Source organism: Pelobates fuscus, chromosome 11, assembly GCF_036172605.1.
Source record: "Pelobates fuscus isolate aPelFus1 chromosome 11, aPelFus1.pri, whole genome shotgun sequence".
Classification (NCBI taxonomy): Eukaryota; Metazoa; Chordata; class Amphibia; order Anura; family Pelobatidae; genus Pelobates; species Pelobates fuscus.
In genome coordinates this window covers 42,052,158-42,071,259 of record NC_086327.1, presented here as the reverse complement: position 1 = coordinate 42,071,259, position 19,102 = coordinate 42,052,158, and the positions used below count along the sequence as shown (strand labels likewise).

The 19,102-nt window shown below is 42.2% G+C and overlaps 1 protein-coding gene across 5 annotated transcripts in view; it reads right to left on the bottom strand.

Annotated features, from left to right (window-relative positions):
- The window catches only part of CNOT3 (CCR4-NOT transcription complex subunit 3), a 45,384-nt gene extending 32,434 nt beyond the window's left edge, over window positions 1-12,950 (bottom strand). For all 5 annotated transcript variants that reach the window (XM_063435743.1, XM_063435746.1, XM_063435745.1 and 2 more), the window contains exons 1-2: window positions 12,631-12,950; window positions 362-420 (exon numbers count right to left, since the gene is read on the bottom strand). The gene's annotated coding sequence lies outside the window, so the exon portion shown is untranslated. The remainder of the gene's footprint in view (window positions 1-361; window positions 421-12,630) is intronic.
- Window positions 12,951-19,102: the final 6,152 nt, after the last annotated feature.

The following is a 19,102-nucleotide window of genomic DNA, read 5'->3' as shown; positions in this document are numbered from 1 at the left end:
GAACGATGATTATAATGTAGGGAAAAAAAAAAAAAAAAAAAAACATTCCGCCCCCCCCTCCCCCCCCCCCAAAAAAAAAACCAGCATATTAGCTAGGTGAAAATCTATCAAATGCATTAAAGGTGCACAGTGTCGATTTAACACAAAGCATAGTTTCTTGTTCAAATTAAAGGCTGTTGGTCACCTTTTAACAGAACAAAGTCACTTCACATTTCAATTGCAGGAAATAAAGTTCCCACACTGGACTGATAAGATACAGAATGCATAAGACTTTATGTCTGAATTCAAGAAAGTGTTTATATGTGCAGATGGAAAATATTTACACTGTCGGAACCTGGAATTAATGCTTTGCTCCACTCACCTTGAATTGTGAGACTTGATACATGGACAAAAGGTCTCCCAAGTGCATTGGTACACCACCTACAGGGGAAAATAAACAAAACTTAAAATTAATATAATTCATTTAACCTTCACTTTGACAAGATTAATATTTTTGAAATTCCTAAGTATTAATACACTTTTTTGTTGCCAGTTTTGCCACACAATTGAATCATTCCACAACAATCAATGCAAGAAATCTGGCCTTTTACCATCATTTGACAAACATAGCAGCAATGACTATTTGACAGAGCGGTAGAATTTTTTTTATAAATAAATAAAAAAAAAAAACCACAACCACCACCACACAATTGTTCACCCATTGTTGAAATCAAAAATTGTTGGGCAATAACATGACTCGCAAGTTTAAAGCGGCGCTGCCACTCCCCATAAAGACTGTTGGAATTTAACAAAAAAAATTCGAACCAATTAAAAAAATTACAAGACAAAGTATGGAATACTTTGTCTTACGCATTTATTCCCCATGCTTGAAAAAATAAATAAAAATACAGTCAAAACTTTACAAAATGGTGGAGGCTAGTCCTGTTAAGACCTAGCTGTCACTAGTGACTGCCGGGGGGGGGAGGGGGGGGGGGGGGGGGGAGAGAAAGGCTCTGTCTAAGGAGGATTCCACAGGAACCTCCACAGACATCAGTATTGTATTCCTGCATGTGCGAGAGAACAGCACTCAGGTCGGCTCCATTCAGATGAAGAGGACCTTGCGGAATTAGATGGCAGCATCTAGGTACAAGTTCAAGTAAATAAGAACTACTGTCCCCCAATCTAATTGAAAACGTAAATAGGCCTAAAAGGGCCTAATTTTTACTTTTTACCGCACAGAGATTTAGTCCCTACAGCCACTTGACCTTGATCCCGCAACATCACTCATAATTCTACATGTTCAAGCCAATTCTCCTCAGATTGCTCTTCAAATAAAATGGAGGAAAGCTGTGAAAATAGAGTATTGCTCTGTTCTCACAGCAGAAATACCTCTAGAGGCCGTCAGGAACACAGCCACTACAGGTGTGTTTAGACCTTTAGTGTAAACTTATATAAAACGTTGCCATATAGTGGATTTACAGAAACGGGTTAAAACTAGAGGACCACAATGCACCCATAACAGTTCACTGAGATGAAATAGCCAGGGTGCCTTTAGTGGTGATTTAAGAACAAAACAGATGAATTGGAGAAGAAGATCTAAGTAAGCCTGATATCACTGGTCAATTTTAAACAATGCATGGTTTAGTTTAAACCCTAAAGATTATAATCACATCCTACTAATATTTGTTAAAGAGGATTAAGGAATTATATAAAAAATTATATCATTTGAAATGTATTTTCATATAGAGATTAAGAGTGATGGTCCTGCAGGAATATAACTTTCTTCTTAGCATTAAAGATCCCTCCAAGGAATACTGCACATAGCCAAACTTACAAAACTACAATGGTTAGAATTGTCAGGAACTCAAAGTGGATTTAACATCTAAGGCTAAAGTAGATTAACTGAAAGCAAAGCTTTTTCTATTTCGGCTATTTTTGGGCTTACATTTAAAATTCACACTGAATTCCAGACGAATCTTATTTTGCTGGGTTAGTCGCTAAAGTGAGAATTCAAGGTGAATTTAACATTTTAAGGGACACTATAGGCACCCAGACCACTTCATCTCAATTAAGTGGTCTGGGTGCAGCCACCCGGTCCTGTTAAAGGGAAACTATAGTGCCAGGAAAACAAAGTTGTAACCCTGTATGAACAAGCTGTGAATGTGCTAGGAGCAGTTATGGCATAACTGTTATCAGTTTATTCGGATAGAGATATAGATTATATATATATATATATATATATATATATATATATATATATATATATATATATATATATACATATACACACACACACACTGCTCAAAAAATAAAGGGAACACTTAAACAACACAATGTAACTCCAAGTCAATCACACTTCTGTGAAATCAAACTGTCCAATTAGGAAGCAACACTGAGTGACAATCAATTTCACATGCTGTTGTGCAAATGGGATAGACAACAGGTGGAAATTATAGGCAATTAGCAAGACACCCCAATAAAGGAGTGGTTCTGCAGGTGGTGACCACAGACCACTTCTCAGTTCCTATGCTTCCTGGCTGATGTTTTGGTCACTTTTGAATGCTGGTGGTGCTTTCACTCTAGTGGTAGCATGAGACGGAGTCTATAACCCACACAAGTGGCTCAGGTAGTGCAGCTCATCCAGGATGGCACATCAATGCGAGCTGTGGCAAGAAGGTTTGCCGTGTCTGTCAGCATAGTGTCCAGAGCATGGAGGCGCTACCAGGAGAAAGGTCTGTACATAAGGAGACGTCGAGGAGGCTGTAGGAGGGTAACAACCCAACAGCAGGACCGCTACCTCCGCCTTTGTGCAAGGAGGAACCGGATGAGCATTGCCAGAGCCCTGCAAAATGACCTCCAGCAGGCCACAAATGTGCATGTCTGCTCAAACAGTCTCTATGAGGGCCTGACGGCCACAGGTGGGGGTTTTGCTTACAGTCTAACACCGTGCAGGACGTTTGGCATTTGCCAGAGAACACCAAGATTGACAAATTCGCCACTGTCGCCCTGTGCTCTTCACAGATGAAAGCAGGTTCACACTGAGCACATGTGACAGACGTGACAGAGTCTGGAGACGCCGTGGAGAACTTTCTGCTGCCTGCAACATCCTCCAGCATGACCGGTTTGGCAGTGGGTCAGTAATGGTGTAGGGTGGCATTTCTTTGGGGGGCCGCACAGCCCTCCATGTGCTCGCCAGAGGTAGCCTGACTGCCATTCGGTACCGAGATGAGATCCTCAGACACCTTGTGAGACCATATGATGGTGCGGTTGGCCCTGGGTTCCTCCTAATGCAAGACAATGCTTGACCTCATGTGGCTGGAGTGTGTCAGCAGTTCCTGCAAGACGAAGGCATTGATGCTATGGACTGGCCCGCCCGTTCCCCAGACCTAAATCCAATTGAGCACATCTGGGACATCATGTCTCGCTCCATCCACCAATGTCACATTGCACCACAGACTGTCCAGGAGTTGGCAGATGCTTTAGTCCAGGTCTGGGAGGAGATCCCTCAGGAGACCATCCACCACCTCATCAGGAGCATGCACAGGCGTTGTAGGGAGGTCATACAGGCACGTGGAGGCCACACACACACACATCATTTTTCATGATTGTCTGCTGACAGGCATTATTGAATAAGGGCAGAGAGGGAAAGACTCAAACATTTAATACTGATGCCAAATAAGCCATTAAATGGACACTGTAAGCAATACAACCCTTTAATTGCACTTAATTAGTTATAGAACCCGGAGTCCACTGGAACTGTCCCTACATTCAATTTAAATCCATTTTCAAGCAGTTAAACACTTAATAAGGGTTCCTGCCCGCCCACAGCCCAATCTCTACTGGTGATAAGGCCAAGGCAGAAATTCAAGTTACACTGTTCTTATTATTCAAATGCATACCAAAATAAGCACTGTGATAGGCTACAAGTCAGCTTTCATACTCAGCCAACCACAGCCTCCAACTGCTGTTCAGGCTTATACTTACTCATTATCCCAAGTAGCAGAGAGCGGATGTGTTGCTGGGGACTCTTGTTTAGCATTAAAACATTAAAATTGATTTAACACTGAATGGAAGGAAAGGGCCAGGGGACTCTGACACTATACCCACTTTCATAAGATAAAGCATGTACAGTGCTCCTTTAACTCCTTAAGGACCAGGCTTCTGGAATAAAAGGAAATCATGACATGTCACACGTCATGTGTCCTTAAGGGGTTAAAGGGATTCTATGGTGTTAGGAATACAAAGTTGCATTCCTAACACTATAGTGCCCTCTGGTCCCCCTGTCCATCGCTTCCCTATGGCACATACAGGGTTTAAAAAACACTTATTTACTAACCAATTCGAGCGCTGATGTCTCTGGACGTGGGTCGGCGATCCACCTGCTCCAACAGGGGGAAACTAATGTGCATCAGCAGTGAATCAGTACTTTCCAATGGGGATTTCACAGACGCTGGATGTCCTCATGCAGAGTAGGAGGACATCCAGTGTCATTTAAGAGACCTAGAATACCGTAAACTCCCAGAAGCGCCTTTAGTGTCTGCCTTGTAGACCACCACTAGAGGCTGTCTTAGTACTGCAATGTAAACATTACATTACAGGACTAAGGGGGACAGGGACACTGCACCCACACCACTTTAATGAGATTAGGCAGTGTGGGTGCTTATATTGTCCCTTTAAAGTTTTGTCCATTTTTAGTGTTCTCATATATTCTGTTTTAGGCTCAGACACTAAATAAAATCTGATGTCCCATCTTGGTAATGGTGAGAAACGAGACAGAATCAGAGCATTCCACCTAAGCCTCACCTCCAGAAAAAGGTAAGCTTTGTCCCTTTTAGGGTCATTTAGCACCCATTGATAGGCTGAGAGGCTGCATCAACATCAGGGGAGGAAGCGCCAGCCACCTGGTGAATTGACAAACCATTCTTAAATGAGCGCGTTTAAGAATGCATGGGCTAGGAATTAGGCCATCCTAGACATACGATAAGGTCAATGACTAATGAAAGTACTTAGAAAATTGGGCAGACTATATGGGCCAAACGTTTCTTATCTACTCAGGAGAGTGCCAGAACAAACCTAGCACCATAACTACAACAGCAAACTGTAGACTGTTCCTTTAGCAGCTTCATACGCTGGGCCTGAAAACTTTTTTTTAGAAATTGATTTATTGCAGTTTTAAAATGCCAAAATTACCAAGGTTTGACTCTGTTCTCACAGGGAAACTCCTATAGTGGCTGTCAAAGTTTCTACAAAACGCAATGAATTACATTACAGGATTTAAATTAAAAAAAAAAAAAAGGCTTCCAGACCACTTTATTGAAATGAAGTTGCCTGAAGACAGCCATCTTCTTGGCCATACTGAGAATACAAAATTACTACTTTTGCATTATCAGTGTCAATGTTGTCCAACCTTGATGAAGACAATTGGTTGAGAGTGGTGTGGGCGTGTTAGCCCAGTGTTCGCAGTCAATGTTATACAGGCTATATGAAACTGACTGTTATTGTGGGATTATTTATCCCAGATTATCAATCTGTGAATAAAATGAGGTCTGCAGAAGGCAGAAAAAGCCCTTGTTTGTGTCAAAGTATTGTTCTCAAAGGTTTGATATTAAAGTGAGGAACAGTCACACGACAATCTGGGCAACATATCCAGAAAAATAAGCTGTAGTGGCGATGTTGTTTAAGTGTCTCATTTAAAGGGTTTCCCTATTTGCTTTAAAAATGAGGTCACAAGAAGAAGCTGCACAGAATATGAAGATGGTGCAAATACATGAAATTCATTTGTGAATTTGCTTTTATATTTGATTTATGAATTGCCATATTTTTACATAGTTGCAAAGTACCGCTAGTTAAAAAATAAAAATAATAAAACAACTCAAGTACATCAGGTTCAACCATTAAACACATCTTTTTATCATGTTAACCGAAAAGAAGTTGAAAAAAATGTAAAAGGGGAAAAAAAATAAAATCCTTTTTGACTCCATAATGATAATCAGATTTCTCTTTGGATCAACAACCTGTTTCCAAGCATATTAATTATAGCCTTGAAAATCCTGTTTTTCAAAATAAATTAAAGGGACACTATAGTCACCTGAACAACTACAGCTTAATGTAGTTGTTCAGGTATGATCTATAGCTCCATGCAGGCAATCTAATGAAAATACAGTGTTTACATTGATTGATAGGAATACCTCCAGTGGCCGTCACTCAGACGGCCACCAGAGGGACTTCCTATCATGCAGGGCCCTAAAAAGGCCCTGTACACGTCAGATGTATTAAAATATGAATGCCGCCCTCTGAAGTATGTGCGCATGTGAGGCGAAGCCGCGCATGCACACAAGGGAGCAATGACGCGTCTGATTGCTCCCTGCTCGCGCCTGCCTATTTCGTCATTTTGACGAAATAGGGGGCGCGGCTTCACGAGGCTCCCGGCGCTGGAACGAGGTGAGTAAAAGACTCTGCCTGGAGAGTCCCTTTAAAGGGTTCCTATAATGCCAGGAAAACAAACCTTTTTTCATGGCACTATAGGTTCATGGAGTGCCCCCCTTCAGCCACTTACCCGAATCCAGCGCCGATGTCCCTCGGTGCTGGGTCAGGCTCTGCCCACGCGCATTAGACCTCTCCATAGGAAAGCATTATTCGAGGCTTTCCTATGGGGAAAATCTGACGCAGGAGGTCCGTGAGGACCTCCAGCGTCAGATAACGTACCAAAAGTCAGTTTAGCTTCCGAAAGCCCTCTAGTGGCTTTCTGGTAGATAGCCACAGAGGGCAAACTTAGAGCTGCAATGTAAACATTGCAGTTCTCTGGAACTTCAATGTTTTACATTGCAGCACTAAGTGCAAAAGGGTCACAGCACCCAGACTACTTCAATTAGCTGAAGTGGTCTGGGTGCCTACGGTGTCCCTTTAATTAAAATAAAAATTCATGCCTTTTAAAAGAATATCTACAGAATCTATTAAGACAACCTGTCTGGGCAGGTCAATGCTTTCTTATGGGGATTTCACTGACGCTGCATGCCCTCATGCAGAGCGTGAGGATGTCCATTATCAGATAGGTTACCAAAATCCAGTAAACTCATGGAAGTGCTCTAGTGGCTCTCTGGTAGACAGCCACTACCTTAAAACTGCAACGTTTTACATTGCAGGACTAAGGGGGACAGAGACACTGCATCAAGACCACTTCAATGAGCTGAAGTGGTCTGTGCACCTATAGTGTCAAGAATGCAAAAGTATTCCTGACCTTAAAGTGTAAAAAAAAAAAAAACATGTTAGCGCCATCCCCCTCACTCTCTCTTTAAAAACAATGTGTAGGGACTACTTTGTCTTAAGTTAAACCCCGAGGTTGACAAAGGACAGAGCTCCACTGTCAACGTTTATCAAGTTCTCGAAGGCGCCACAAGTGACGGCTATGGGTTTCAGGCATGGTCTCACTCATCGTAAGACAACACCTACAAATGATCCTGCTGTCTTCTGGAACCCTCCATAGACCTCAGTGTGTGAGAGTACAGCAGTGATGTAGTTTCTGGCAAATAAATCCAGAAAGAAGATGATAGCAGCCACAAGAGAAAGCTTAAAAGGGACACTATAGTCACCAGAACAACTACAGCTTAATGTAGTTCTGGTGAGTATAATAGATACTCCCTAATATAATCCCTTCACCCATTTTCATGTAAATATTGCCTTTTCAGATAAAAGTCTGTGTTTACATTGCCCCTAGGGACACCTCCAAGTGGCCACTCCTCAGATGGCCACTGGAGGGGCTTCCAGGCTCAGGGCTGCACAGTAGGCAGCCCTGACGTTCAGCGTCCCCACGCTCTGCATGGAGTCGCTGAATCTCTATGAGGAGGTTGTGATGGTCCAAAACAGCATTTGGCCCCACCCCCATGCTAATTTGGATTGGCTAAAAAGCCGCCATTTGATGATGTCATAAGGAGGACAACATTTTAAAATAAGGTGAGTTTTCAACTTTTATAGGGGGCTAGCCACCTATATGGTGAGTTTAGCACTATAGGGCCAGGAGTACGTTTGTGTTCCTGACCCTATAGTGATCCTTTAATGTAAGTAAGCCTACATTCCACTACACCCTGCAGTCCCCAGACCCTAAACGGATATGTTCCTTCAGAGGTCTTTGCATATTTTTGAATGTGACAGATCCACTTTAATCCCCATAAAACATTCATTAGACTGCCAGGAGAAGGCAGTGTTGCTATAGTAAATGGATTTATTATGCACAGCTGCATTGTTCTGATAAATACAATGTGCTGGTTCTAACCAGTGTAAACCCACTGAAATAGCACTGGAACCAAATTTTGGACTCTCCACAAATCAAAACTACTAAAAGCATATGGCTTCACTACTCATTAGGAATCGACCGATTCTGATTTTATTTTAGAGCAGATACTGATAATCTGTGAACTTTCAGGCCGATAGCGATATTCTGTACATTTACCATTCTGAAAAAAGAAACAAATTTCTACACAAATCTGCTGTTAACTGACCATGTTTATTATTTTTGCAAATCCTTTTTTTTTTTTTTAAGTGGTAAATGCACAAAACATACATGCCAGTCAGATTTTTTTTTTTTAGGTTTTTAAGAATATTTAGTGTTCGGCTCTCTTCCCTGTCGTTTAGTGTACCTCCCACTTCCAACCCTGTCCCTTACCTCCCACTTCCAACCCTGTCCCTTAGTGCACCTCCCCCCCCCCCCTTACTGTTTCTCTCCCCTTCCTGTCCTTTAGTGTCCCCGCACCCCTTAGTGGTTCTCTCCCCTCCCTGGTGTGCCTTATTACCTCTTTTAGCGTGGCCGAGCAGAGTGGACCGCAGTACAGGAGTTTCAGTTTCCCGTACCCGGCCGGACTGACAGGAAGTGCTCTCCTGTACACACTACACTTAATGACTGGGTAGGGGAAGCGATGTGCGCTTCCTTACGGTCACTCGATTCTTGCACCCCCACAGCTGGAGCACCCTAATGCCACCACAAGTTCTGCCTTATGAACGCACCAGCCCTGTGTGCGCTGGACCACTGCCACCTCTCACATTATCGTCAATATTGGTATCAATAGTGGCAGATACCAATATTTGCCAAAATCCGGAATATCGGCCAAACCGATAAACCGGTCTAACCCTACTTCTCATTCTCAAACCAAAATATGTGTTTTCACAAACTCTAGCCACTGGGGAACAACAGGATTCAATCATGCCAAACCAGTGCAGCCTTTGCAGAACAGTCTACATTCATTCCTTAAGTGCTACCAAACTTACACAGGGAGCCATGTTTGAATTAATAACGAGGAATTTAACTTTAAGTGCACGCAGAAAGAGTGGGTGCTGGAGAAACTTCAATTTTTTTTTGTAAATTCTCTTGGAAATCATTCAACAAACAAAAATACATACATGCTATACTGTACTCTATTAAATGATCATATAATTATCTTCACAAAAGTACACTGACCACCTCTACACAAGACTTCCTTTTTCTCTCACCAGAAACTAAAGATTTTCCTTTGAAATTATATGCTGAACACTATGACAATGAGTGACACAAACATTTAACCTGCCTTATTCATGTAATCACTAGATAGAAGTTTATTCATTAAATCACTGAAAGAGTTGCAAAAATTGTAAAGGACTACAAATAAAACCACATGCTCCCAAAATGCAATACAAATCAGATCTAAAAAAAAAAAAAAAAAATACATCTAACATCTATTCGTTAGACTTGGAAAACCGACCAGATGTGCTCAATTGACGTTAATTTTTACTTGAATGAAAGTCATATATTTAGCAAAGGAATGCCAAGGAATTGGATGCCCAATTCTAATTTTGATCATACAGGTATTGGTCACAATTGTAAGTAATTTTTATTTGGGACAGAGCATCATATTTTTTTAGAGCATGTTCCGTAGACCATGGCTTAAGTTTCTAAACGGTCTGTTTGGTGAGTGGAGCCAACTAATATATAATATACCTCCTTCTTGGATCCATGCTCTTTGACCTATGGTAACTGCATCTGATTTGTAATGAAGAGTGTTTTTCTTACTGACAGAAGTGACATGAAATTGCATCAAGTGTCCAGATTCTAATTTGGATTGGCCGACAAGCCAGCTGGTGCTTTAACTGAACATGCGGTTTCAACATTATAATTTCTGAATTAAAATACTGTTGTAAGTATGAAACTGTGAAAGAAATGACAGTTACCCAAAATATTGTCTACACTGATGTTGTCCTAAAGAATAAATAAAAATCAGTGACATTACAGATCACAGTCTCAAAATAAATAAATCAAAATAGATATTGATACCCGTTATCTATGCACCTGGCAGTTTGCTGGATCTTATTTTTCCTGGTGGAACCTCTAAACACTTTTTAGATTGTAAACCACTAAACATGCAACAAAGTGATTTCAACAAATCACATCAGCTAACCAGCAACTTGAAAGTACAAAAGGCATTTCCCCAAAGGTATTAGTTTCCCTATGTTGCATCAACACAATATCAACAAATTCCAGCCAAGAGAGAATGCTGCTGCTTCAACAAATTTGCACAATGAGGACACATTTAAATTAAGCACCAAAGACAAATCTAAAATAATTTTTAAAAAGAACCAGCTTTACAAGCATATTTAACAGTCTATGACCATAAAATAAATGATCTTCTAGCAACACTAACATCTGGGATCATTTTGCTTGATATAAGATCCTGACCTTTGTCAAACAAAGCTATTCATATCTGTAGCTTCTTTGAGTGGCTGATTAAATATGGTGCAATACTCCAGTCACTAGTACAAAAATTAACTTAAAATGAAGAGTATCCACATAATACTAAGACGTTGTGAGATTTTAAAAAGCCGCACACTTTTTTTTTTTTTTAAATGACGGATGGTGTTGACCATAACTAGAAAGGGTATTTAAAAGTGCATGTTTTGCAAGACAACTCACAACACAAGCAAGCAGATCAGTGATGCTTAGACATAGACAAGCACGAAAAAACCTTACATGATCTTTAGCACGTAGATCTAGCAACAACTACAGTTCTATGCAAATCACACACACACAAAAGTGAATAATGCTAAGCATCAAGTAGTAAACTTAAAAACACAGTTAAGCTCTAAAGTGGCATTTCAAATTTACTTCTAAAATGGCTTTGTGGGCCCAATTTAACTCAAAGCACCTCTGAATGACAATGTTTAACTTTGTTGCGGTAGCATAACTAATCTAGATACATATATATTTAAAATTAACTAAAATAAAACAAACTTTAAAGTGTTTATGTTCCCCTTTCAATTAACAACAAATTCTACTGCTGTGTAAGGCAAATCATACACAGACATAAACACAAATAATTGGAAAATAATAATCAACAGTTCTGGGTCTTATGTACAATAAAGTATCACTGCAGCCTTTATAAACCTGAAGGAGTAAAAACACAAAACTGTGATCACTACTCGCACACACGCTCTCAATTTACTCATTAGACAGGATGGACAGCATTGCCACGCACAACCCTTACACACTTATTTACTAAAGAGGCAATTGTTTTTAATTCAAATTTTAGACCACAGTAGCCCAACTGGAAACAAACTGCAAGCTAGCTAATGGCTTAAGCTTGGATACTGTGGCCTACAATGTGAAATTCACTTTGAACCCCTGACTTTAGTGAATACGCCTGTCAGTGGCTGAGTGATCAAGATATACATTTTGAATTTATTTATAAATAAATAAAACAACCCCACACTGAGCAACCTCCCAGATCAGAACTTTGTGCATCATCTTACCACCACAGCAAGCAGGACCCCATCTCACCCCCAGATCACCCTGTGCCCCATCACACCCCCAAGACCAGCACCGTGTGCCCGATCTCACCCCACAGCCAGCAGGGCCCCCATCTCACCCCCAAGACCAGCACCCTGTGCCCCATCTCACCCAGCAGGGCCCCATCTCACCCATAGACCAGCAGCACCCTGTGCCCCATCTCACCCATAGACCAGCAGCACCCTGTGCCCCATCTCACCCATAGACCAGCAGCACCCTGTGCCCCATCTCACCAATAGACCAGCAGCACCCTGTGCCCCATCTCACCAATAGACCAGCAGCACCCTGTGCCCCATCTCACCAACAGACCAGCAGCACCCTGTGCCCCATCTCACCAACAGACCAGCAGCACCCTGTGCCCAATCTCACCAATAGACCAGCAGCACCCTGTGCCCAATCTCACCAATAGACCAGCAGCACCCTGTGCCCCATCTCACCCATAGACCAGCAGCACCCTGTGCCCCATCTCACCCCACAGCCAGCAGGGCCCCCTCTCACCCCCATAGCAGGCAGTGGCTGAATAATCAAGATGTATATATTGGATTTGTTTATAACTAAAATTAAACTACACATGACTGAGCACCCCCTCATCCCCCCACCACAAGCACCCTGTGCCCCCTCTCACCCTCACAACCACCAGGGGCCCCTCTCACCCACCATGGGCCCCCATCTCACCCTCACAGCCAGCAGGGCCCCCCTCTCACCCTCACAGCCAGCAGGCCCCCTGTGTGTGAGGATCCAGGCCTAGCCAAGTGTGCAGCTCTCCCAGTCCACACCCACCACGACAAGGACAGGGGCCCCGGGGGGCCACCGTTAGACACAGGTAAAGAATAAGAAGCTCTCACCGCCCCCAGGAGGATGGAGAAAGGTGGGGGAAGCCGCTTCCGGTTTGAGGTTGTTTTTGGGTCTGTATTATTTTGTCCAACAGTTATTGTGTTTCTAGCGGGGCTATTCTAAAAACAAGGCGCTCGTCTCCACAGGAGGGGCGAGGTAACGGCTGATTTGGTTGCATAGGCGTAACAAGAGCTTATTTATTGCCTCTTTCGCTCTCCGTCCACAGCTCGGTGGGATCCAAAATGGCGGCGACGGGTTCGGCCTCCCCCTCTCTCTCTCGCTCGATCGTTTGCTCTCTTTCCCTGTCTTTCCACTCTCCTCGGCGGAGAAGCCAAGTCACGCCTCCCTCCACACGTGTTCTGGACGGTGATTGGACAGACAGGACGTCGATCAGCCAGCAGTGCTACGCCGATAGGTGGATAAACACGTCGATCAAACAAGACCGCCTCGGTGTAGTTTTCTATTGGAGGAAGCTGCGAGCCGAGATGGAAAGGCCTGACATTTCCCATTGGACAACTGGAGAGTCAGTCATTGCCGCATTGTGGAGAGCGCGGAAGGTGGGCGGGGCTACGGAGAGGTGGGCTGATAGGCTATTGGATAAAGCTGAGAGCGGGTTAGACGAGGGACCGCTGCTGGTTTGTCAACACGGACGTCAGTTTGTAGGAGGCGCAAAGGGGAGCGCTGTTGGTTTGACAGCCCGAACGCCAATCGGCGGCAAATGGAGGGTGACCAGACACAATGTATGTGGTACGGCATTACCGGAGACCCTGTCATCTTATCAGCGAGGCGGGATATATTGTGATTGGACAAATGGATCTGTCAATCATAAACTGAGCGGCCAGGCATAACAGCGCTCTAGTCAAATCTAAGCCACGGATTGGCTGTCGACTTGTCACTCCGCTGGATTCGAACCCACTCATTGGCTGAGCTGTGAGGGAGCACTTTTTGTTATGCTGGATGGCATGCTGAGCAGTTTCTCCCACAATCCTGATAGGCATGGTTCGGACCAGGTCCTGGCACTATCCCCACTTCCTCATACAATACAACTTGAACTTAGTTTGTATGGCCTTTGAGTGGGGCTGACATAAAAAAAAAAAAATATATATATATATATATATGTCCACTCCAAGCACCATAACCACTACAGCACTGACAATGTTTGCTGTGTTTTTTTTTTTATATATATTTTATAAACATATATTCCATGTGTTGCTTAGATTTTTCATTAGGTGTGTTTGTGTTTTTTTGTTTTTTTTTTCTTTTCCCCACATACAGAGGTGACAGAAAGGTGGGCTGACGGTTGTTCCAGAACTGCAACACTCATGACGCGGCAAAAGTACTATACTGATTCGATGCTGCAAAGGCCCCCAAGAAAATGTTTGTATTCTCTTATAGGTCAGGAGGTGCGATCTTGGATATAGAGGGGTGTGTGTGTATGTATGTATGTATTTCGGTATGCACTAAAGTGAGTAGTCCATGTGATTTCCAAGCTAATTTTAAAGTCTAAATAGCTGAAATGGTAAAATTATCAAAGTTCACTATGCTTACAGTTCCACTACTCTTTTGAAGTTTACTTTGAATTTGCACTTGGTTAAATAGCCTGAAATTTAACTAATGCAGTGTTATGTTAATGTCTGCTTTAAAAATCCTGGGCTGTGAAACCTATCTAAAGGGACACTATAATCACCAGACCAACTACATCATTATTTAGCTGTTCTGGTGTCTGTAGGCTTTTTAATGTAAACAGCCTTTTCAGAGAAAAGGCATTTAGATTACCGCCTAGCAATACCGTTTAGTGGCCGTCACTAGAAGTGTTGCCTAGTCTATTGCTACAGTGTCTCTGTGCTCTGCATGGAGATGCTGAATATTCCCTGTAGTGATGCATTGATTAACTGCATCTCTGAGGGGTTGCTGATGGTTGCTGTGCATGTGCGGAACCCTCACAGTGCTTTCCTGTGGGAAAGTATTGGATTGGCTGAGATCCTCAAATTTGATCTCCATCATGGAGGTGGAGCGAAACTGCCAGCCAGTGAGATTGGTGCGGCACTAAAGTAAAACCTTTCATCTGTATATATTTTTTTGAGATGTGGCCAGTGAAATTGTCACTAGGCTTATAATGTAAACCCTGCATTTTTTCTGAAAAGACAGTGTTGACAGCAAAAAGCCTGAAGGTAATGATTCTACTCACCAGAACAAACTCAATAAGCTGTAGTTGTTCTGGTGACTATAGTCCTTTTAACCCCTGAACGCCGCAATCCTCTTCTTGAGGGCTGCCTGAGCCTAGGCAAGCCACCCCACGGCAAATATGGCCCCCTATAGCTGGCTGTGGATCTGTCAGCAAGGGGGCTGTCTGAAATGTTACAGTCCCCCTGCTGGTAGGTAGTGTAAAAAAAATATATTAAAAGTGTGTGTGTGTGTGTGTGTGTGTGTGTGTGTGTATAGATGTCATACAAAGTGTATTTTAATATTAGTACATGTATTAATATTAAAATACACTTAGAATGACGTTACATACCGTATTTTTCGCTCCATAAGACGCACTTTTTTTCCCCTCAAAAGTGAGGGGAAATGTCTGTGCGTCTTATGGAGCGAATATGAAGCTTTACTTACCTGTCTTGCAGCGTTGGCCGGCAGCACAGGGCGCACCGCGGTAGTGGAACTTGAATTTCATGTTCCGGTTTCCGGCGGGACTGAAAGGAAGTGCGCACTTCCTTTCAGTCCCGCCAGAAACTGGAACATGAAATTCAAGTTCCACTACCGCGGTGTGCCCTGTGCTGCCGGCCAACGCTGCAAGACAGGTAAGTAATTATGGGACAAGGGGAGGGGGACAGTATGGGAGAGAAGAATATGGGGAGGGGGATGAAGTCTATGGGGGGGTGGGGAGGGGGATGAAGTCTATGGGGGGGTGGGGAGGGGGATGAAGTCTATGGGGGGGTGGGGAGGGGGATGAAGTCTATGGGGGGGTGGGGAGGGGGATGAAGTCTATGGGGAGGGGGGGGATGAAGTCTATGGGGAGGCGGTGGGTGAAGTCTATGGGGAGGCGGTGGGTGAAGTCTATGGGGAGGCGGTGGGTGAAGTCTATGGGGAGGCGGTGGGTGAAGTCTATGGGGAGGCGGTGGGTGAAGTCTATGGGGAGGCGGTGGGTGAAGTCTATGGGGAGGCGGTGGGTGAAGTCTATGGGGAGGCGGTGGGTGAAGACTATGGTGAGGTGCGTCTTATGGAGCGAAAAATACGGTATATAATGTGTGTGTATAACAAAATACACTTAGAATGACATTCTATATATCTATATATAAAAAAACAAATAACCGCAGAGAGAGAGATAATTACATAAGATTACATTAGTATACACGTAGAATTTTTAAATACCTATAAATGCATATATATTAAAATTCTACGTATACAAGTAATTTTTTAACATAATTATGTCATTTGATTGACATGCCTAACAACACAGGGAGACAGTGCAGAGAATTTAATTCGCAAGCACTATATTTGACCCTGTAACTCTCCAAGACACCATAAAACCTGTACATAGGTACTGTTTTACTCGGGAGACTTTGCTGAACTCATATTAGTGTTTAAAACTGGTAAATTGTAATAAAACTATGATATTTTAAGTAAAATAAGTTTTTTGCATTGTTTACAAACAAACTGCACTTTTATGGACTATATTATTGTTGTAATATGTTTTACTGTTTTTAAAACACTAATATTTGTATTTAGTGAAGTCTCCCGAGAATAACAGTACCCCCCCATGTACAGGTTTTATGGTGTTTTGGAAAGTTAGAGTCACATATAAGGCTTGCATTTAATTTTTTCGACATTGAAATTTGCCAGATTGGTTATGTTGCCTTTGAGACCGTATGGTAGCCCAGGAATAAGAATTACCCCATGATGGCATAACATTTGCAAAGGTAGACAACCCAAGGTATTGCAACATGGGCATGTCCAGTCATTTCTAGTAGCCACTTAGTCACAAACACTGGCCAAATATTAGGTTTTATTTGCTTTTTTCACTCAGTCACAAACACTGGCCAAAGTTAGCGTTCATATTTGTTTTTAAGTGGCTACTATAAGACTAAACATACCCATACCCCACGTTCAATACCTTGGGTTGTCTACTTTTTCAAATGGTATGCCATTATGGGGGTAATTCTCATTCCTGGGCTACCACACCGTCTCAAAGGTAACATTACTAATCTGGCAAATTTCAATTTGGAACGTTCTATATTTGACCCTGTAACTTTCCAAAACACCATAAAACCTGTTAATGGGGGTACTGTTGTACTCACGAGACATCGCTGATTACAAATGTCCCTTTTTTTGCAGTAAAACCTAACAGTATTATGACATTTACAGCTAAAATGTGAGGAGGAACTACAAATTTTAAAAATTGTTTAAAATTTCTTTTTTATTTTATTCATAACAAATTATGTTTCATATATAAATATTTGATATGAAATGAAAGCCCTGTTTCTCCTGAACAAAATTATTTGTGTGTGTGTGTGTGTCAGTGCATTTAATATGAAAGAGGTGAATTACGGTTGAACAGACATATATAGCGCAAATTCCAGTTTTTGTTTACGTTTTGTTTTGATCAGAACGTGTACTATTGACTCCGTCCTGAAGGGGTTAATGTTCTAGTGTATGTTGCATGTCCCTGCAGGCTTTTCATGTAAACACATTTTTTTTTTTTTGAGAAAATGCAGTGTTTACATTAGTCTGGGACGCCTTTAGTGGCCACTCCTTAGATGGCAACTGGAGGTGCTTCCTGTGGCAGTGTGCAGCATTGACATTCAGCTGGAGATGCTGATCTTTCCCCATAGAGATGCATTGCCTCATTGGCCGAGATCATCAGAATTGACAATCTCAGCCAATCCAAAGCTTTTGAATGGGAACATTGTGATTGACAGATCATCAATTCTGATTATCTCAGCCAAGGAGGCAGAGCTGGTGCATCAGTGGGCAGTGCTGGAAATAAGGTGAGTTTTATTAACTTTAAGGGAGGAACCGGGGGCTTAAATGGTTGGTGTAACACTACAGGGTCAGGAATGTTTGTGTTACTGACCCTATAATGTTCCTTTAATTTAGAGTTGAGAGCTTTGACACTGTGGGGGTTATTTACTAAAATGAGTAATCTGGGGAATTCAACGTGACTTTCAAGGCCAACATAGCTTAACTGAAAAAACTAATTCCACATAAACTACACATTTTGTTTGTCTAATTTGCCTTAAATTATGAATACTCGTTTTGGTAAATAATCATGTGTCTAACTCAATTGGTCATGGGCAGCCTGTCTAAAGCCTTGTGCTCAAACTCTCACTACTCCTGGATGGCAGCAATGACTATATAGTACACACAAGTTACAATACATATGTATGTATTGGTGCTGATGTGTACTATAGTCATTGTTGCCACCCCGGAGAAGTGGGAGTTTGAGCACATGGCTTAATTCTGTACATTTGCTTTTGTATTGCACAGCCATGTTACAGTGCTGCCGCCCATCCCATGTGTTCCCTATTAAGGGAAAGGTGTATAGGGGTTTAGCAAAACGCCCCTCTCTCTCATTAGGGATTTTACCTTCCAGCTGAAAGCAGCAAGGTGAATTGTTAGTTCAGACCCTGCCTTAGAGGTTTTCCTTTGATGTGGCAGGTGAGCATACACTTAAATGGCCAATGGAGTGATATGTACATTTAAATAACTGGATGTTTTTTATATGAATTTGGGTTTGTGTGTGGGTAAGTTGTTAACCGTTCTGGTAAGCAGTCCTACCCTTTTTATTTATTTATTTTTTCTCTGGAGTTAAACATTTTGAGCATGGTTTTTGGCAACTATGTCCTTTAGATAAAGTGATTATGTTGTGTAAAAATTACCCTTTAAATTAAAGGAACAGTCCAGACATATAAAGCACTTCAACTTGCCTAAGTGCTTTGTGTCTGGAATCTGTAATCATTGACGGTTTTATAAAAGTGCAGATTTTTAAAACGAATCAGCACTTTTATATAAGACTTTGCTGAAAAACACTGCCAGCTGTCAATCAATGGCATTCATGCTGCAACACATCTGCCTTCCTTCCACCCTTCTGATGAGCTCTACTACGGTTCTTTGAAAAGCATAGGAAAGACTTGTGCGGGTACTCAAGGTTCTGGCACAGAGGCTTATTAGTTGGTAGCATCCGATTGGTCATTCCTTAGAGTCTGCACCAGATAAAGAGGGGAGGGCATGCAAATGCTGTTTACAGCTTTTTCAAGCTTTGCTTTCATATATCCACAAAGAAAACCTACAGGAAAAAAATCCATGTAGTTTTCTGTGGGGGTATATCTTCTAAATTGTAAAAAATCAATGTAGTGGTCTTCCAACTTAAAGTATGCTCCACTGCTGTTTGCAAACATTCAGCACACTTTGGCTCCTGTCTGCTGGTAATGCAGGTCTTTGTTTTAATGGCGTTGCTGTTTCCAAGACGTTGAGTTAGATTATAGA